At 37.5% G+C, this 20543-nt stretch overlaps 1 protein-coding gene and 1 pseudogene across 1 annotated transcript in view; one reads left to right on the top strand and one right to left on the bottom strand.

The window, feature by feature from the left end:
- LOC149155681 (D-2-hydroxyglutarate dehydrogenase, mitochondrial pseudogene) overlaps positions 1-6881 on the bottom strand; it is a 33279-nt pseudogene extending 26398 nt beyond the window's left edge.
- LOC149155680 (non-canonical heme oxygenase HOZ, chloroplastic-like) overlaps positions 1-20543 on the top strand; it is a 244687-nt gene that overhangs the window by 136228 nt on the left and 87916 nt on the right. The window lies entirely within an intron of this gene.

The following is a 20543-nucleotide window of genomic DNA, read 5'->3' as shown; positions in this document are numbered from 1 at the left end:
GTTTATGTTAAAATGGAAAGTCCATGCCAAGTTATTCTTGACAGCACCAACTACTTCCAATTGTGGTCGTACATTGTGGATTTACTTAGAAGTAAAGGTCTTTACATAATAGCCTCAGGCCAAGAAACTAAACCTAAAGGTGAAGATAAGACAGCCAAATGGGAAAATAGACAAGATTAAGCACGTGTGTTGATAGGGATGTCTATTTCTCCAGACCTTAGATTCCATATCACAGAAATTGATACTCCTAATGAAGCAATGAAACAACTTACTAAAGTTTTTGGAATTAAAAATGAAATTAGAGCCCATCAACTCGAAATTGAGTTGCTTACATTGGACCCCAATAATTTTTCTTCCATTGAAGATTTTTTGTCCAAGTTCAAGACCCTTAGACTTCTCTTGGAAGGTGTTAAGGTTAAGAAAGAAGATGGTAGCCTTATCTATTCCATTCTTACTAAGTTGGGACCAGCTTGCTCTGTGTTTGTTTCCACCTTCCATTCTATTAGAGAAACCTTTATTTCTCAAGGACAAGACTACAAGTCCCCCTCTTTTGATGCCTTGTGTGATTCTTTAGTAAGAGAATAAGAAAAACTTTTACATCTTGGTCTTCTTAATTTTGGAAACTCTTCTAAGAAAGCCTTAGCCGCCCATCAACAACCAAATTCAAAGAATCCTAGGAAGAAGTATCCTAAAAACAATGGTCCTAAACCAAACAAGGGTCCTAAGCAATTTCAGTTTCAAAATGAAAATTCATTTCAACAAAATGAAAAGGAAAATAAAAACAAAGGGAAGAAGACTGATAGACATTGCCACTTTTGTAATCGAGATGACCACTTAGAATCCAAATGCTTTAAGAAGATGGAAGCCTTGAAAGCAGCAATGAAGAAGCATAACATCCTTTTGGAGCACTCTTCAACTTCAACTTCATATTCAGGAATAACACTTTCTGCATGTGGTTGTCAAGCATCTCGGTCTGGTTACGCACTAAATGTGTCTTCTTCTTCTCATTCTCATGAGTGGCTCATTGATTCTGGAGCTTCTTATCACATGGTAAAAAACAAAGCCATGTTTTCTTCTTTAAATGATTGTAACACCAAAAATATATATGTTGGTGATGATAGATCTCTTAGTGTTGTAGGGATTGGAATTGTTCATCTAGACAATGGTCAATTTAATGATGTATTATGTGTTCCAAACTTATCCTGCAACCTTCTATCTGTATATCAGATAACTCATTCAGGTGAAGGTAAAACCGTTGAATTTTCACCTCACGATGTTGTAATTAAGGACCTAAGAGATCCTAAACAGATTTTAGCTACTGGCATTGCTGATGATTCTACAAGGTTGTATAAGTTTAACAACTTTGGGTCATCAACTCTTCCCTCGGTATTTGTTGCTCATAATGATGAAGTGAGCAAACATTGGCATGAGCGATTTGGTCACTTAAACTATCGCTCCCTTCAAAATCTATGTAAAGAAAATATGGTGACAGGTCTTCCTATGGTATATTGCAGAGATGGTGTTTGTTCTGGATGTGTACTCAGAAAACATCATCGGGGTAGTTTTGAAAAACATGCCTCTTGGCATGCCTCAGCCCCTTTACAGCTTGTGCATAGTGATTTATGTGGTCCACTTCCAGTTATTTCATTCTCTGGCTACAAGTATTTCTTAACTTTCATTGATGTTTTCTCCAGATGCACTTGGGTCTACTTCTTAAAACTCAAGAGTGAAGTATTTAACATGTTCTTGGCCTTTAAGGCCTTTGTTGAAAAACAATTTGGACATCAAATTCTTAAGCTAAGATATGATAATGGCAGAGAATATGTTAACAACAAATTCAGAAACTTTTGCACTAAGAATGGAATTCAAATGCAACAGACTGTTCCATATACTCGACAACAAAATGGTGTAGCTGAAAGGAAGAATCACACCTTAAAGGAAATGACTAATTGTATGCTTCAATCTAAAGGACTTAGTCTTAATTTTTGGGCAGAAGCAATTAACTGTGCAAATTACATAGTAAATCGCACTCTTACTAAGGTTTTAAAGAATATCACTCCAGAAGAACCATGGAGCTCAATTAAACGAGATGTAAGTCACTTTCGTGTTTTTGGAAGTGAAGCATGGGCCCATATTCCAGATGAAAAACATAGAGCTTTAGAACCTAAGAGTGAAAAATGTATTTTTGTTGGATATTCTGAAGATGTCAAAGGATATAGACTTATTCCACTTAAGTCCAAAAATGTTATCATTAGAAGAGATATAAAGTTTGTTGAAAATATATAGGCCTACGAGCCTAATTCAGCGGATGTGCCACCTTTCTCTATCCCTTCTACTTCTGAAAATATTTTTTCTTCAGATGATGACATCGAGGATGACAATCCTCCCCCACCTTCTCAGGATCCTCCTTTAGCTCCTCAGCTTCCAAAATGGGTCTGTGATACTCGAGATGCAGCAGGTGCTCTTATGTGATCCTACAGATCAACAGTGTACACGTTCTCAGTTCGATAGAGCCTCTTCTTTACTGGCTCAAGCTTCAGCGAATTATGATCCTTGACACCTTTGCAGAAGCTTCAGGCCATCTAGATTGGGACACAGCTACATAAAAGACATACCTGATAGGCCCTTCTACTATCATCAAATTCATTTTTAACAATGAAAAGAACAACCATTCATGCATAAAAATCCTTTTTGATTCAGTTTGTAGGAGGGCTTACCTTTCTCCTGATACTCTTTAGAAATAATAAAGTCAGGCTTGTTTTAGTCTCTGTCTCACTGCAACAATGAATCACTGTTTTAGAAAAAACATAAATCTTTGTGAATGAAAAACAAAAACAAACTACTTATTCTGATGTAAAATCCATTCTTGGTTCTGTTCCTTTTTCACCAAAACTCTGCTCTGTCACAGTTTATAATAAAAGAAATTAGAAATCGAACTTTGTTTTGATTTTGAATTTTTTTTATATAAAAACAAAATCATACCATATCTCCTCTTTTCAATTTTCATTCCTCTTATACCTTCCTTATGGTTATCAAACTCATTTTTATGTCATACTGGAGTCATACTTTCATTCATTTTTTGTTTAATTAAGGCCACTGTGTGTGCAATTAAACCCACTGTCTATGCAATCGAACCCACTGTTTATGCAATTGACCCACTGTTTATGCAATCAACCACAAATATCTCATTGTGTTTTCAACGAAATCATAACAAACTATAAGTTTAACACTCTGTTTCGTTGACCAATTTTGATGAAAACAAGTGTCTATACAATCAGACTTCAACTTAACACTTTGTCTCATTACCCAGTCCTTGGTGAAAACACGTGTTTATATAATCAAAGCTACAGCTAAACACTCTGTTTTAACTCGGCAAAAACATGTGTTTTTGTAATCAAGACTACAACTAAATACTCTGTTTTAACTCGGCGAAAAAATTTATTTGTGAAATCAAATCTTTGACTATTCATCAATCAATTTGGTGATTCATAAGTGAACGTGGAGGATCCAAGTTGAGTTACTTGTCTGCGATGATTTGCCCTGATTCTCTCTATGCAGTGGCTCAACCAACCTACGTTTCATAATGGTTGCCACTATTAAACTTTGTTTCAAGAACCTTACTCTTTGATTGATGGCAGAGACAACATTTAACAAATGATAAACGGTGGTTGGAGCACTTCTTCTAACTTGTGTTTTATTTTAAAAATCTCGAGATTTTCTCATAAAACATCTGTTTCATTTATTGAGTTTCGGTCTTACCTTGTTGCTCACGAGATTTTCTTTAACTAACTCTGCTTCCTCTGCTAGTTTCTTTGGCTTATCCCTCAATCAACTCCGTGTTTTCTTTTTATCACTCCGATTTCAAACTGCTATATCTCTTGCCTTATCCTTCTTGGTTTGATTTCCTCTATTTCCGTGTTTCCTTCCTCAAACCACTCACCTCAGGCTCATAACTGTGCGCTAATGGCTCATGCAACCTTCATTGTCTCCCTGAGCCTGCAAAACGGTTGTGATGGTGGAGAGAAAGCGATTTTTACAACGCTCTGTGTGTAAAAATGGCGGAGGTATATTGCATAAGCTCTGTTGAATGTAAAACTCACGGTGTTGTTTTGAAACATTCGCTGTGGTGTTTTCAAATTTTGGTTGCCCGTTCCATTTGCTGCATATTCTTGATTCCTTCCTTCGTGGCTGTCCTTCATTTCATCGTGGTCGTCCTTCATACCAACCCATAGTACTTACCTTCACGTCTTCAGCATTTATTATTTGACCTTTGACTGATATATCACTTATTTCATCGTATAGTCTGCATACCATACATTTTATTATCATTGGCTCGTATTGTTATGCATTTCATGGTGCATTGTGATTTGATCGTCGCTTTTAATAGTTTTGATTGCATGGTTTATGGTCCTATCTCCGTTTAACTGTCATCGTACCTCCCCTCATATCCATTACCTCCATTACCTACGGCTTATACCTCCGAAACACTTCATAATGTTTGTTTGCATTGTATAGTCATCACACGATTTGCATTATGATCACCCTTGCACTTAATAGCATCATTCTTGTGCACTTTGAATTATAACTTATCAAAATAAATCATTTCGATTTCTCTCTTTGTATTACTTTATAATGCGCATGTTTCCATATGTATATATTTCAATATATGTCTTTTAATTTTAAAATGACCATGTTTAGGTCATATTTAAAATTATTTTCATGATACTAATCTTGTGTATGTTTTTGTAGGTTCTAGGGTTTCAACTATTGGACCCTCTATTTGAATCCCTTTTGCTTTTCAAAATAAAAATACTTAGGGTTATGAAATGAAATGAATATGGAATATGTAAATGGAATATGGAATATGAATATAGAATATGAAATGAATATTTGGAGGATGTTTATGGGATTAAATGTAGGATAATGGGTATAAATATATGAATAGGATAATATGATGAGGGTAGTGAAATGAATATGTAAATAAAATATGCATGTCAGGTACTAACTTAATTTTAACAATCTCTAAAAAAATTTCTAAAAATTTTGAAATTTCAAGAGAAAAACTTTGTACTCACTGTACTTTTACTCCCTAATAGTATTTGATGATGTTTCCTGGTCAAATGTCTTTGATGAATTATCTAGGATAGATTGAAATGTAGACTTTATTTCCGCTTCATGTTCTTGCATCCATCATTGATTCAGGTTCATTGATTGTTGATGTCATTCAGGTCCCTTCTGCAACTGGTACTTGATGGTTCAGGTTGATAAACTCTGATAATGTCTATATCTTCATTAATCAAATGCAATTACATATATTCATGCACACACAATCTGTGGGTTGAGAGAATATCTCAACCACACACCAATGTAGGAAATATATCCTAACTACTAGGAACAAACTCCTTTACTTAGCAAGAATCACAACTAGAGACAAGTAGGAATTAGATATTCCAACACTCCCCCTTAATGAGTACTTTGTCTCCATATCAATCTGCAAAATCTACATCTGATCTAGTCTCGTAATTATACCTTGTACCTTGTTTATGCAATTGTCGATGTCCATATAAAGGAACAACCATCCACTGGAATGCATGGGTTCCCAACCGCTGCAACCACCAGTGTACTAGGAAGTCCTTCACATACATGGTTCATCCAACCTCTTAATGAACTTTCTTTCACTCGGTCCATTACACTATGAGATATGTTACATCTCTCAATTCCCCCATTAATCGAAGACTCAATTCTTTGATTACATATCAAGCTTAGATACGAGTACACCTGCCACCCTCGTACCTACCCAATGGTTGATTCCACAACTTGATGTCACTAGGGAACACATAACAAAGGGGTATGCATGCCTCTCTAGGTCTTACAATCATATGTCCTTTTAGTATACTCCAAGCTTAAGAAGATACTAGGTACATAAAGCATTTTTTAGGGACCACAACTGTTCAAAAAACAAAAAAAATTATGAAATGTAGATTTGCTATGATTACAATGTGTGACTCACACTTTATCACAATCATGAGTCTATTCTACAAACTCAAACAAACTACTCAAGCAAATTTGAGTGTCCATCATTTTTTAATCGCTTATGCTGGATATACCGCACCATTCATATGCTGGACTGCTGTCTCGTTTGAATATTTCCATCATGGAATTTGTACTTTTGAGTCTTGGATCTCTATGCTTTACCTGTCATCAGTTGGAGTAGCGAATTCTAACAACATGACTGCATATTGAGGTTGCTAATCTCAATATGTGTACAAACTTCCAAGAGATATTCTCCTTCAAAATAATATGAAACAAAGCACAAGCCATGATCTAAAATTGACTATGCATTAATGCAAAATCACCAACACATAATATGAGTGAATAAAAAAATGGCTTTTCCTAATTCTTCCCGCAGAAATATCATGCCTTTGAAGCTGGATATCCTCTCTACCTTTGCACATGCCTGCATCATTAATTCGCAAATGGGGGCGAGGAGGATTGCACCAGCCACCATTGTCGTTAGGCAGAGCATAGTTGGGAGGGCAGAAATTGGTGGCAGTGACCAAAATCGAAGGGTTACCCGGGTGACACAATTGTGGGTCATTCACACATTTGATCTCAAAGCTGGCTCCACAGCTTAGCCCGCTGTTGAACAGAGCTGTGCTCAATGCTGCGGATTGAACTGCATATCCCTGGTTGTACAGGTTCCCATATCCACAAGCACTCCCCATGGTGCCCGAGGCATCGCTTCCACTGTAGAAAGTTGCATGTGCTTCATTCCAAGGCCCAGGCTGATAAACACCCAGGATTCGCCCATAAACCAGACAAGCTCTAACGATAATCAACAACAAAATGGTTGGAAAATGCACTGGAATTCCCATTCCCATCGTTACAATATCAAAGGCAGAGCAGAGTATAGAGGGAAGGGAACCGAGATCCTTCCTAGGAGCAGAGCAAAATGTAGGAGAGGGAGATAGGATACGACAATGAAACCTTCTGGACCTATGGGATGGTCATTTTTACAAAGTTCCACACTCCTCTGTTGCCAACGTAATCAATGAACGTTTTGTTAGGATTGTCTTTTTCATTGTCCGCCATTACTCTGTCGCCTTCAGCGAGCGAGACATAGACTTTAAACCGGAGCCTTCCCAGCTTAACTCTTGTTGGCAGCCTTCTGAAATCGGGCTTGAAGCTCGAATGTAAAAATAAATGGTCGCTGGCTGATGGCAGGGGGTAGCAGTTACAGAGCTCGCCATTGCTCCGCCTCTGCAACTCGATGTGTTTAGGACGCCACAGGTTCCAATCCCCTTCCACAAAATTACACTCGATCATCCAACGCACCACCGTTCACCAGCTCTGTGGCTCCACACACACGCATATGCAACAATGCCCACGGAAGTCCGCCTAGGCAGATCAAAGAGCCCTCCTTAGCGGCCAGGCTTCGGATTTGCAATCACGCTCGTCGATTACCAAGAGCCGATCCACCAAACGAGATCCAATGCAATCAGAGTTTCTGAACGCATCCAGGCCAAGCTGCATGTCACTCCAGGTCAGGAAAAAAAACAGATCTATAATTCACAGTCACATCAGGGCTCTTCACTGCTCCCGAAGCCTGACTGCTCTCGTCACCTGGCGACTCGATCCTACAGATATACCACCCTCTTTCTAGCTCCATCTACATAGCATCAACAAAATGATGGGCAAACCAACAATGGAAAAACAAACAAAACACTCATTAAATTTTTTATTTTCCTCACCCTAGGATGGGCCAAGCCCAAGAGGGGCCAGGCCCTCAAGGGCTCTGATACCATGATAAACTCTGATAATGTCTATATCTTCATTAATCAAATGCAATTACATATATACATGCACACACAATATGTTGGTTGAGAGAATATCTCAACCACACATCAATGTAGGAAATATATCCTAACTACTAGGAACAAACTCCTTTACTTAGTAAGAATCACAACTAGAGACAAGTAGGAATTAGACATTCCAACGCAGGTCTCTATTGTCATGTATATTTTTATGCAGTATATACATGTTTTTTTAATATTTCAGGTCCCTTCTGCACAATGTTTCCAATAATGTTTCAGGTCCCTTCTTTGATACAATTCAAGTTCCTTCTTCAATTCAGCGACTTAAACTTTCAACTGCTCAACTAAGTTTCTTTTGCAACTTCCCTTTGCTTATCTGAAGACTTGTCCTCAAGTCTTGTTTTGTTTTGGAGGTTCATTCTGCAAAATCAAACTGTCGTGAGTGTAAAACAAAAATTGTGAATTCATACAGGCCAAACTAGTTGGTTTTCCTCTATGAATTCATGTTTGCTTTGTGCCAGTTGCCTGGTTTTCACAAGCAAACTTTTTATTATATATATATTTTTTATAATTTTTCTTGTTTTTTATTATTAGTATTATTTGTTTATTATTCTTCTGGAGTACTGGAGGGCATATTGCTATGTTTTCCATTACTTCTAGGTCAGTCTCTTTTGTCATTTGTTTCACAAAATCTTCTTTATTGATAGGCTTATTGTAGACTTTAAGCCTATGTCCATTAACTAGAAATGAAGTAGATTCTTGATCAATTGTTTTTATCTGAACAACTCCATTATCAAAGATTTCTTCTATCTCATATGGCCCCAGCCAATGAGTTGTAAACTTTGCCTTGAAATCTTTGAATTTGGAGTCAAACAATAATGCCTAGTCTCCCTTGTTGAATGTCTTGTTCTTGATGAATCGATCATGCCATTTCATCCTTTGCTGTTGCACCAGAGTTGTGTGTTCTACTGCTTGCTGTCTCTGTTCATCTAGTTGATTCAATTCCATTATCCGTTGTTGTTGTGCTTCAGACAATTTCAGTCCTAACTTTGCTGCTAACTTGAATGTGTGTATCTGAAATTCTATGGGCAACAAGACTTCTTTTCCATACACTAATTGGTATGGACTGAACCCAGTTGTGTTTTTCCATGTTATTCTGTATGCCCATAGTGCATCTCTTAACTTTTCTGACCAGTCTTTCTTGTTCATCTGTACTGTCTTCGTCATTATATTTTCCAGGACTTTATTTGTCGACTCCACTTGTCCGTTTGCTTGAGGATGGTACGGAGTTGATTTTCTGTGTTTGATCTTGTACTTTTTTGTAAGATCACGAACAAGTTTTGAAGTGAACTGTGTGCCTTGGTCAGTTACAATCTGTCTTGGTACCCCAAATTTGACAAAGATTTCCTCAAAGAGGAATGTGACCACTGTATTTTCTGTTGCTCTTGCTACTGCCTTTGCCTCAACCCATTTAGTTACATAGTCTGTACATACCAAGATGTACTTTTTTTCTGTTTGATGGTGGATTTATTGGTCTCACAAAATCCAGAGCCCATTGCTCAAATGGTTCTATGAGCACTTGTGGCTTCAGTGGCATTTCATCTGATATTATTGGCCTATTCTTTGGCCACTGTCACACCTCTTGACATAGGCTTTGGAGTCTTTGAAGATTGTTGGCCAGTAGTAGCCGAGTTGCAGCACCTTGTAGGCTGTCCGCTTGTCTGCAAAATGACCACCACATGGCTCGTCATGACATGCTTTCAAAATTTCTAGTATTTCATCTTCTCTAACACATTTTCTTATTATCAGATCAGAGCTAGTATAAAATAGATCACCATTTACCTAGCTATATCTAGAACTTTCTCTAATTATTTTTCGTTTTTGTTTCTTTGTGAACTGGGATGGTAATTTTCTAGAGGATAAATAGTTTGCTATATCTGCAAACCATGGTGTTTTGGCAGTTATTGCAAACAGATGTTCATCTGGGAAATTATCTGAAATAGGATTTGGATCACCAGGTGTATGAAGACTTGAAAGGAAATCAGCTACTTGATTGTCTTTCCTTGGTCAATCTTGAATTGTAATGTTAAATTCCCGCATTAACAATAACCATCTTGTAATTCTGCCATTTGTGATTTCTTTGTTCATTAAGTATTTGATCGCTGAATGGTCTGTATGAATGTACACTTGGTAGCCTGTTATGTAATGCCTGAATTTGTTCACTGCATGTACTACAGCTAACATTTCTTTCTCTGTGACTGTGTAGTTCAATTCTGCTAGTGTTAAGTTTTTTCTTATGAAGTATATAACATAATTAAATAGGTTTTCTTTCTGTCCAAGTGATGCACTTATAGCAGTATCATATGCGTCAATGGAAATGTGAAATGGCAAAGACCAATTCGGTCTTCGTTCGAAGGATGGGGGCAACTGATAGTTTTTCTTTCAATATTTGAAATGCATTTTGACAATGATTTGTCCATTGGAATTCAACATCCTTTGCAAGTAACTTGAATAGAGGCTGTGCTATTTTACTGAAATTTTCAATAAATCGTCTATAATAGCTTGCATAACCCAAGAAACTTCTTACCTCCTTTTGAGTTGTAGGTGGCATTAAATTCACAATGACTTGTATTTTGGCTGGGTCCACCTTAATTCCTGATGAGGAAATATGGTGTCCCAACACTATCCCTTCTGTTAACATCATGTAGCATTTTTCATTACTCAGGGACAAATTTGTCTCTATGCATCATTTCAGAACTTTTTCAAGCTTTTTCAAACAATCGTCATATGTGTTTCCATATACAGTGAAATCGTCCATGTAGACTTCTACACATTCATGGATCAGATCAGCAAATATTGCCAGAACTGCTCTTTGGAAAGTAGCAGGTGCATTACATAGCCCAAATGGCAAAACATTGTATGCATATGTTCCCCATGGGCAGGTAAATGTTGTTTTGTCTTGGTATTCCATTGCTATTCTAATCTGATTATACCCACTAAACCCATTTAGGAAAGAAAAGAATTTCTTCCCAGGTAATGAATCTAGGACTTGGTCAATAAATGGTAGCGGAAAACGATCTTTTAATGTTGCCTTATTCAATTCCCGGTAATCTACACATATCCTCCATTTCCCATTTTTCTTTCGTACTACCGCTAAGGGAGAAACCCATTGACTATCAGAAATAGGATAGATGAACCCAACTTGCAGTAGTTTCTGTAGTTCTTCTTTCACTATTTCCTTCATCATGGGGTTCATCCGCCTTTGAGGCTGCCTTACTGGTTTAATCTGGTCATCAGTATAGATGTGGTGGATACATGTGCTGGGGTGAATTCCCTGCATATCTGTGTAATCCCAGGCAAAAGCTTTTGAGTACTTCTGTAATAATTCTATTACCTCTTGCTTTTGTGACGATTGTAAGTTGTTACCAATGTTCAAATGTTTTCCAGGATAAATTTCAACTCTTTTAATTGTTGAATTGGTAATTGTGTTTACAGGAAAAATATTTGTGAATGATTCTTGTAATGTGTGAATGATTCTTGTAATGATTGAATTTGTGCAGGTTTCCTGAAAACAGTGGTTCAAAAGATTACTTGCAGCTTCATATTGATCTACTCTAAGCTACTCTGAAATATTTGGTTCTGAGATGAAAAGATCCAATAGATCTTCATTCTCCTCTTCTTCTCTAAGATCAAAAACTTGGTTAATACTTATAACTGATTTAGTTTGCTGTTGTTCTTGTCCTTCAAGCAATGATACTAAAGAAGGTGCTTGTGCTGGAGAATAAAGTGTGATGTGTTTTCTCTCATCCCCATGTGCAATAATCATACTTCCAGATCTGCATCCTATAAAGGCATCAACAATTGCTAACCACGGTCAGCCTAAGATTAGAGGATGTCCTCCCAAGTTTGTTTTTGGCTGCAAAATGAAGAAGTCTACAGGATACTCCCATGAATCCAAAGAGACTATGATCTCTTCTAATATTCCTTCTAGTATAACTTTAGATCTATTTGCTAACTCTAAAATGGTAGTAGTAGATCTAATATTGTTTAAATCTAAATGTTTCATTGTCTCTGTAGTCATTACCTTTATAGTTGCTCCCAAATCTATCAATGTGTTTGGAACTGAAAAATTGTTTATTGAAATAGTAACCATAGGGATACCAGGGTCAATATATTTTTCTACTGCTGTCTTTGTAGACATGAGGCTTGCTAGTTTTCCAATGACTTGGATTGTAGTAGGATCCTTCTTCTTTTTACTAGTTTTCTTGATGCATAATTCCTTTACTGTTTTAACATAAATTGGTATTTCTTTGATCGCTTGCAATAAAGGAATTTTTACATAAGCATTTTTTAATTCATTCAAAATATCAAATTCAGGAAGGGTCATTTGAATTTTCTGCTCTATTAACCTCTCTAGATAGGGTGGTGTTTGAGTTATTATAGTTTTTCCTTTTTGACTTTGATTTTCTGAATGTGATGTTTCAGGTTGTTCTCCTTGTTCTGTTGGTTCTTCTATGATCGGAGGAGAATTTTTATGCTGTACTTCCCAGACCTTAAATGGACATCATTTATGGGAAGAATGGAGTATGTTGGAAAATATGTTGCTTCTTCCACATTGTATGTAGGTTTATCCATTTTGTTGCTTGGATTTGCTACCGGCTGAGCTGGTAGTTGAGTTGGTCTAGGCTGGTTTGAAGGCAGCTATAGCTGCTGTGGTTGTGTTAGTAATGGTGCGGGATTCTATTGTGGAAATGGCATGGATTGTGGATATTGTTGGAACTGTTGGTATGAGAATGGTTGTTGATATTGTTGCTGGTATTGCTGTTGGTATTGTTGAGGATACATTTGTTGAGGTGGCTGGTTTCCATAACTATATCCTCTCCAACCTTGTGTAGGTTGGTTTTGATATTGTTGTGGAGGCCAAGCTTTCCATGGCATTGGGGTATTCCAAGAGTTTTGAGGAGGATATTGATAGTTTTGTTGAGGGAATTGCTGAGGGAATTGTTGAGGAATCCTTGGTTGCCAAGGCCTTCTTGGTGCCACATAATAGAAACCTTCTGCTCCTTGTACTTCTTCCATTGGATTCATTTGCAATTCTTTCAACTTTAGACAGTTTTTTGTTGAATGGTTTTCTGTGCAAAGGCCACATACTTGAACACTATCTAAAGGACATTCTCTTAATGCATGCTTCTTTCTACATTTGGGACAAAAGATTGCTAAGATTTGTTCTTTTCTTTTTTTGTTGTTGTTTGCTTTTATAACATTTACTTGTGTTCCTAATGTACTTAAAAGATCAGTTTTGAAGTTTTCCAGCAAGCTCCCTCTCTCTGCTCTTGTTACCCCTCCCGCTGCCGATTTTGCTACCTTTGAACTAACATCTCTCCTTCCAGCTCTTGATCTTCCTCTAGAATATTTTTGACAGAGTTCTGCAATTTCATTAAATGGAAAGTTTGAAATGTCACCTTTGCCCATTACATTTAGAATGTCAAGGTATTCATCTCTTATACCTTTAAGAAAGATTGTTCGAATGGTATCTTGGTTTAGCGAGTGTTGTTTAGACTTTTGTAGATTGTAAGCAAATCTTTCTAAGTATTCTTCTAAACTTTCGTCTTCTTGTTGTGTCATTCTGAAAACATCCTCTTTCGAGTCCCTAGGCCTACAATAGGCTTGGTATTTTTTAAGAAATATTTTCTTCATGTCATCCCAAGAAGTTATTGTTCGCTCTCCTAAACCCATGAACCATTTTAATGCTGCTGCTTTCAAAGTAGCAGGAAAGAGACGAAGTTTGTGTGTGTCATCTGTGTATCTATAAGTTCTACACAAGATGTCGAATTCAAACATAAATGAATCAGGATCTTCTGTTGACATTCCATAAAAGTTAGGCAATACAGAAGGTGGAATTTTTTTCATTTTCACATCTTCTCCTAATATTGCACTTGTATCTAATATTGGAAAGCCAAAAGTAGCTTCTTGATCATCAATATTTTCTTGTTCATTATCATTTTGTCTTTTCCTATCTTCTCTCTTTCTATCATTTTCTCTTTTTGCTTCTTCCTCTCTTTGTCTTCTCCATTCTCTTTGTTGTCTTTCATATTCAAGTCTTTGTTCTGGAGTAAGAATAATAGATCCTTTCCCTTCTTCTGTCATAGTTTCAACTATTTCGATGACAATTTGAGATTCAGGTTGTTGTTTGTTTTTGAAAATAGGTTGATCTATAGGCTCAAAAATGGGCTGATCTATTGGTTTAACAATTTTCTTTTGTTTTTCTGAAGTAGGTGTTGCTTTTGGAGTTTGTTTCCTTTTTACCTCCCAGGCTAACAAGGTTTGTCTTTCAATTAAAGTTAATCTTTGTCTTGTTCTTTGTTTTTCTTCTAATTCCTCTATTGTTGGTTTACCAGCGACTAGTGTAGTTAGTCTTGATGGTTCTACTTCTATGGATGGGTTTTTTTTTTAAATAAATCTACCTTTCTGATCTCTATTTCTAGGCATAAAGAAACATAATTAAGAAAAACATAACATCATTGATTTTTTATTGTTTTTGTTTTGTTGTTTTTTTTTAGATTTTGTTTTAATCTTCTATTTGACTATGTTGATGGATGCGTCTCCAGCAACGGCGCCAAAATGTTGAGCTAATTTATTAACACAAATTAACACAAGTATTTCATTATCAATCCAGGTTTGTAAAACTTGGAGGCATGTCCACAATGTATGGATATCAAATGTAGTCAAGCTTAGAAGATAAAATATGAAGAATTAAGGAACTGCATATTACAAATATAAATCTAATTAAATAATTTCTAATTCACTTCTCTAATATATATGAGATGAAGTGGCTCTTAATTTAAGAGATCCATTTGTGTCATTCTTCTACAATATTATTTGATGAATAGAAATAAAAAACCATTAATTGACAACAGCTTAAGATGCATAAATAAACAATGAAAGAGGCTCCTAACTTAGGAGATCTTTGATATTCCTCATCACAAATTCATTCATTATTATGCTCATGTTAGAAAACTGGAATTGCAAAAAACTACTTGAAAACAAGAAAGATGAATTCTAGTTTTTATTCATTAATTCAATAAAAAGAGGGTTCAACTTGAACATTGTGTTGTCTTTTCATATCAAAATGATAAATAGACTAAGATTCATCAGCAAACATAAATCATCGCACATCAATTCAAGTAAGCAAATCTGAAATAAAACAAGTAAACAAATCTGAAGCAACTAGTTCATGAAAATCAAGCTAGTTAAACAATGAAGTGTACTTAGCTTGGAGTGGGGGTCCTCCACCCTTGCATTGCACACATGAAGATGTTATCAACTACTGCAAATTTAGTCAATCACCCACACATTAAACAACAAAATGGAAGTAGAACAGGTTCTTCAAATTAATTTCAAATATTCAAATGTCTCGACATAAGTTATACAAAATTCCACGTACATAAGCCTTCAAAGTTTTGGTTTAAATAGAAGATCATGAAACAAACTGATCTAAAGTATCTCTAACAACTATATCTATCCATATCCACCTATCCAAGTCGAATCCATTCAATCCTTTCACTAAAAATATGGAAAATCCCATGAAATCATAAAACTACCCTATTTCTTAAGGATTTTTTAGATGACTGGTCCTGTTTGACCAGCTTTGACTGGGCCTCATTTAGCTTATTTTGACCGAACCAATTGGAGTTAGCTCAGTCTTAGTTCCCAAGTTTCTCATAAATGTATCCAGATCGTACCCAGGTGTCCTGCAAATATGACATCCATATAGCTATTACGAGAATTTCTGATTCTGTCAAAAAATTGCACTTGAAATTGAATCTAAAAACTTCTAGAAATTGCAAAATTAAAATTAAATACCTGAATATGCATAAAATACATGAAAATGAGGTGGATGTGATGGAAAATGGATGGAAAATATAAGAATTAAGTATGTTTTCTTAAGCAAAATTGGACAAAAAATGAGGGCCAATAATCCATGAGCAACGAAATGTCAGGATTCATAGCTAACGACACCTTGGGATCCTTGATAAGGCCTTCTACTTCAACAGGTTGGGAGTTCAAACCACACACACTTGTGTACCTCTGAGTAATGTTAAGATTTAGCTGCTTCATGACTTTTAATTTCATGATGTTAGTGGAGGCCCCAGAATCCAACATACAATTGTGTAAGAGGTCATTAATATCTAAGGTGAGCAAAAATGGCTCATGGCTTGAGTTAGTATTAGAGAGGTGTATGTTTTGTAATGTGATAGGTGTGTCCTCTTCTTCTTCGAACCCTAATGCTTTCTTGGCTTGCCATTGTTGATGTGGGAGTTTAAACAACTCTTTTAAGGGAACTTGCATGGTCATCTTTCCTATAGTAGCGCCTACATCAATATCAAGCTTGCCCCCCTTGTGAAAATTTTTAAATAGAAATCCTATTGCAGTGATTAATATTATTTCTTCTACTTATTATCACAGAAATAAGTTATTCACAATGTTCTTACAACAAATATCGAAATATATTCTACTGTAGCCTTCACAATTAAAACATTGCAGAAAGTAAATGTAAGGAAAAATACTGGCACAAATACAATCACAATGACAGTTATTTTTGGACAATCGTCCCCGGAAAAACCTAATGTGGGAAAATCAGCGCAACAGATTAGGGTTTTATTATTCTTCAACAAATTCTCATGTACAAATTACAACCAACAAAACAGGAATGAGAAATTTTACAAACGCTTCCTGACAAATTTCTGACCCAAGTGAAGTACTTCTTCCCCGGAATCCTCCCTCTGCGTGAAACTTCTCACACTGCCCCAGCATCAAGCTGCCCACGCAGGCTTTGCGTTAATCTTCCTCTGCACTGCGTCTTTCTACGTCACCCTGTTCCTGCTCCGCGTCTTGCTGCCTTACACCCTCTGAAAATGTTGATGCCCTCTCTTCCTTTCTCACTTGCAACTCTCTATCTGATTCGATTTTCTCTTGTCGAACTTCGACCAGTGAGAAAATCGATCTTACTCGGGTAACTGAGTATCTGCCTCTGGTATGTTCTCTAAGTGCCCATCAAGCCTCTTCTTATAATCCTCTCGTTGATCAATCAACGACCCAGATTAGATTCTAATCAATGGCTAGGATCATTTGACTTGATCTTTGTCTTCTTCTAGAAGTTTCACCCATAGGTTAGATTAATACCCATTAATTATTTTAATTTTCTAAGTTTAGACTTAGGGTCCCATTAAAAATAATTAATTATTTTAATAAAACTTTCTCCAGGTGGAATTTCCCAAAACGATTTTTGGGTATTGGGAAATGCATGTGCCTAGGCCTTCCTGCAAATTTTGAGGCCTAGAGCACATCCAATGCTACCCCAAATAAACACTCCCTCTTAGCGAGGAAGTGCTCTAGCAATATATGCTGCTGCATACTGCTCTGACTCTGAAACATCGTCCTCTGCGCTGCTGATATCTGACATGCTGTCCACCAAATAGTGCACTGTTGTTGCAACTATACTGCTGCTGACATTGCCACTGTCAACTCTACATTCGTACTGCAACTCCCTCTAAATTTTTGCATCTGTGCTGTTGCTGGCACTGCCACTGCCAGCTGTCCCTGCACTGCAAATTACTGCTGCTACTGAAATGGATTTTCTACCATACCCATTTGCTCTCTGAACTGAGTGAACTTAGCTCTTCCGAGAACCTTTGTGATTATATCAGCTACCTGCTATCCTATGGGGACATACTGTAGCTGAGCTGCCCCACGCTGAACACAGTCTCTGATAAAGTGACAACGAATATCTATGTGTTTCGACTAGTCATGAAATACTGGATTCTTAGAGATTTTGATACAACCCTGATTATCACAGTAAACCTTGGTCACTTCCATCATTTTTCTGAACAAGCTAACAAGCAATTTTCTAAGCCATATAGCTTCGCACGTAGCTGTCCTGGCTGCCATATATTCTGCTTCTACTGAGCTCAGAGGTACCGACTTCTGCTTCCTGCTGCACCAAGCTATCATCCTTCCAACACTGAAGCAGTACCCCGAGGTACTTTTTTGGTCTACTGAACTACTTGCCCAATTTGCATTTGTGAACCCATTCAATCTGACGTCCTCCCCTCGGGAGTATTTCAACCCATATCTGACTGTTTCGTGCACATACCTAAGAATGTGCCTAGCTGCTGCCTAATGCACCCCTTTTTGTTCCACCATGAACTGACTAAGAGTGTTGACATCAAAGCAAATGTCTGGCCTAGTGTTGACCAAATACATGAGCGACCCAATGAGTTGCCTGTACAAGGTGGGATCTACTTCCTTGTCTCCTAATGCATCTATTTTCTTCCAATTGGTGATCATGGGAGTGGCCATGGGTCGACAATCCTGCGTTCTAAATCTCTTCAGAATTTCTGTAGCGTATCTTGTCCAAGGAAGATCTCCCCATTCTTCTGCCAAACTTCCAACCCTAGAAAATAATGCATCAACTCGATGTCCTTCATGTCGAATTTAGCTTCAAGATTCTTCTTGCAATCCTGGTGAGTTTGGATGACCCAGTTAGGAACAGGTCATCTACATATGATACCAGAATAAGTGGCTCATTCTCTACCATCAAATAGTAGAGATTGGGATTAACATCACTCTTGACAAATCCCAACTGTTGCAAGTAACTACATATAATACCATAATAAGTGGCTCTCTACCATCAAATAGTAGAGATTGGGATTAACATCACTCTTGACAAATCCCAACTGCTGCAAGTAACTATCAATCCAACCATACCATGCTCTGGGTTCCTGCTTGAGCTTGTACAGGGCTTTCTTCTCATGAGTTTCAAAGCCTTCGAGCTGTTTTATATACACCTCCTCTTTTATCACCCCGTTCAAGAATGTTGTCTTGACATCCATTTGGTGAATCTGCCATCCCATTTGAGCTACTAGGGATATAACGGATCTGAGAGAGGTGTATCGAGCAACTGGGGCGAAGGTCTCTTCATAGTCTATTCCTTCTTTCTGAGCATACCCCTTTGCCACGAACCTTTCCTTGTACTTATCTATACTACCATCTACAACATACTTGATCTTGTAGATCCATCGTGATCCTACAATTGATCTATCTTCTGGTCAAGGTACTACTTCCCAGACATGATTCGTCATGATGGAGTTGTATTCTTCCACCATGGCATCCACCTATACTTGGTGTTGAACAACTTCCTGAAAGCTAGAGGGTTCTTCAACTTGAGCTACCAATGCCTGATATCTTTCAGGTTGTCGACGCTGCCTTTTCTTGATTCTAGGAGCTCCAACAAACTCCTTTGCGTCCCTCAATGTCTGTTGTATTTCTTTGCTGGTTCTACCACTGGTGGTGGGAGGCTCAACCAACTCCTCCTGATCCTATCATTCCATCTGCTGAGAACTATTTGCATTTCCTCCTTCTGAGGAGATATTGGTACTGGTCACTGTACTTAATCTAGGTGTCTGTCCTCCTACCTGTCCTCCTTGCTGCCCCTGCTGCTCTTGGACTAATGGAACATCTCCTGACTGATCTTCTGCAGGCATCTCACGAGATTTCCTGAAAGCTCTGTCCTCCATGAACTTTGCATCCCGTCTCACTACAATCTTCCTGCTGCTAGGAATGTAGATTTTGTATGCCTTTGAGGTCTCGCTGTATCCTACGAGATACCCCTTTTTTGTAGTTTGATCCAGTTTACTGTGCTTTTCATTTGGAATGTGACAATAAGCCACACTTCCGAATATCCCGAGATGACTGACTTCTGGCTTTTTCCTTGTGAAGACCCCTTCGGGTGTTTTCTTCCCCAATGCTCTATGAGGAGTTCTATTCTGGATATACACTGCTATGTTGCAAGCTTCTACCCATAGATACCTAGGTAGATCTTGATCATACAACATAGCTTTGGCTGCCACAACAATAGTTTTGTTTTTCCGTTCTGCTACTCCATTCTGCTTCGGATTATATGGAGCTGTCCACTCTCTTTTGATGCCCTACTTTGCGCAAAAATATGTGAAGTCTTTGTTTGTATATTCTCCACCATTATTTGAACGCAATACCTTTATCTTTTTCCCTGTCATATTTTCAACAAGAGCTTTAAATTCTCGGAAACGATTAAAGATCTCATCCTTGGTCTTTAAGAAATAGATCCAGGTTTTTTTGGAGTGATCATCAATAAAGGTGACGAAGTATTCACCACCACTAAGAGCTCTTGTGGACATAGGACCACAAATATCTGAGTGTATTAATCCTAATACACATTCAACTCTATTGTTACTTCTAGAAAAAACTGCTTTAGTGTACTTCCCTAGTACACACCCTTTGAATAAGTCATCATGTTCACTACTAAGGACTGGTACCCCTGTAACAGTCTTTTTGAGCATCCTCAGTGCTCCGTGGTGTAAATGCCCCTTTCACTTGTGCCATAATTCATTTCGCTCTTTCTCACCATTATAGTTGCCGCCTATTAGTGCCATTGGTGACTCAAGCTGCAATCTATACAACTTGTTGCTTCGAATCCCAATTTTCCTTTTCTTCTTCCAGCTTGGATGCTTGACGTATACTTTCTTTCCCATGAAGTATACATCATATCCCTTGTCCTATAACTGGGACACTGAAATCAAGTTCATTCATAATTCTGGCACATGAAGAACATTGGTGGCTCGGATGCTAGTCCCTGCTTCCGTCTGAAATGCTATGCTGCCTCTCCCTGCTGGAGTACATTTCGTTCTGTTT

This window comes from Pinus tabuliformis, chromosome 9 (assembly GCF_031772625.1).
Source record: "Pinus tabuliformis cultivar Carrire ecotype Pingquan chromosome 9, CPIR1, whole genome shotgun sequence".
Classification (NCBI taxonomy): Eukaryota; Viridiplantae; Streptophyta; class Pinopsida; order Pinales; family Pinaceae; genus Pinus; species Pinus tabuliformis.
The sequence above is the reverse complement of the archived record's forward strand: the minus strand, read 5'-3'. Positions and strand labels throughout refer to the sequence as shown.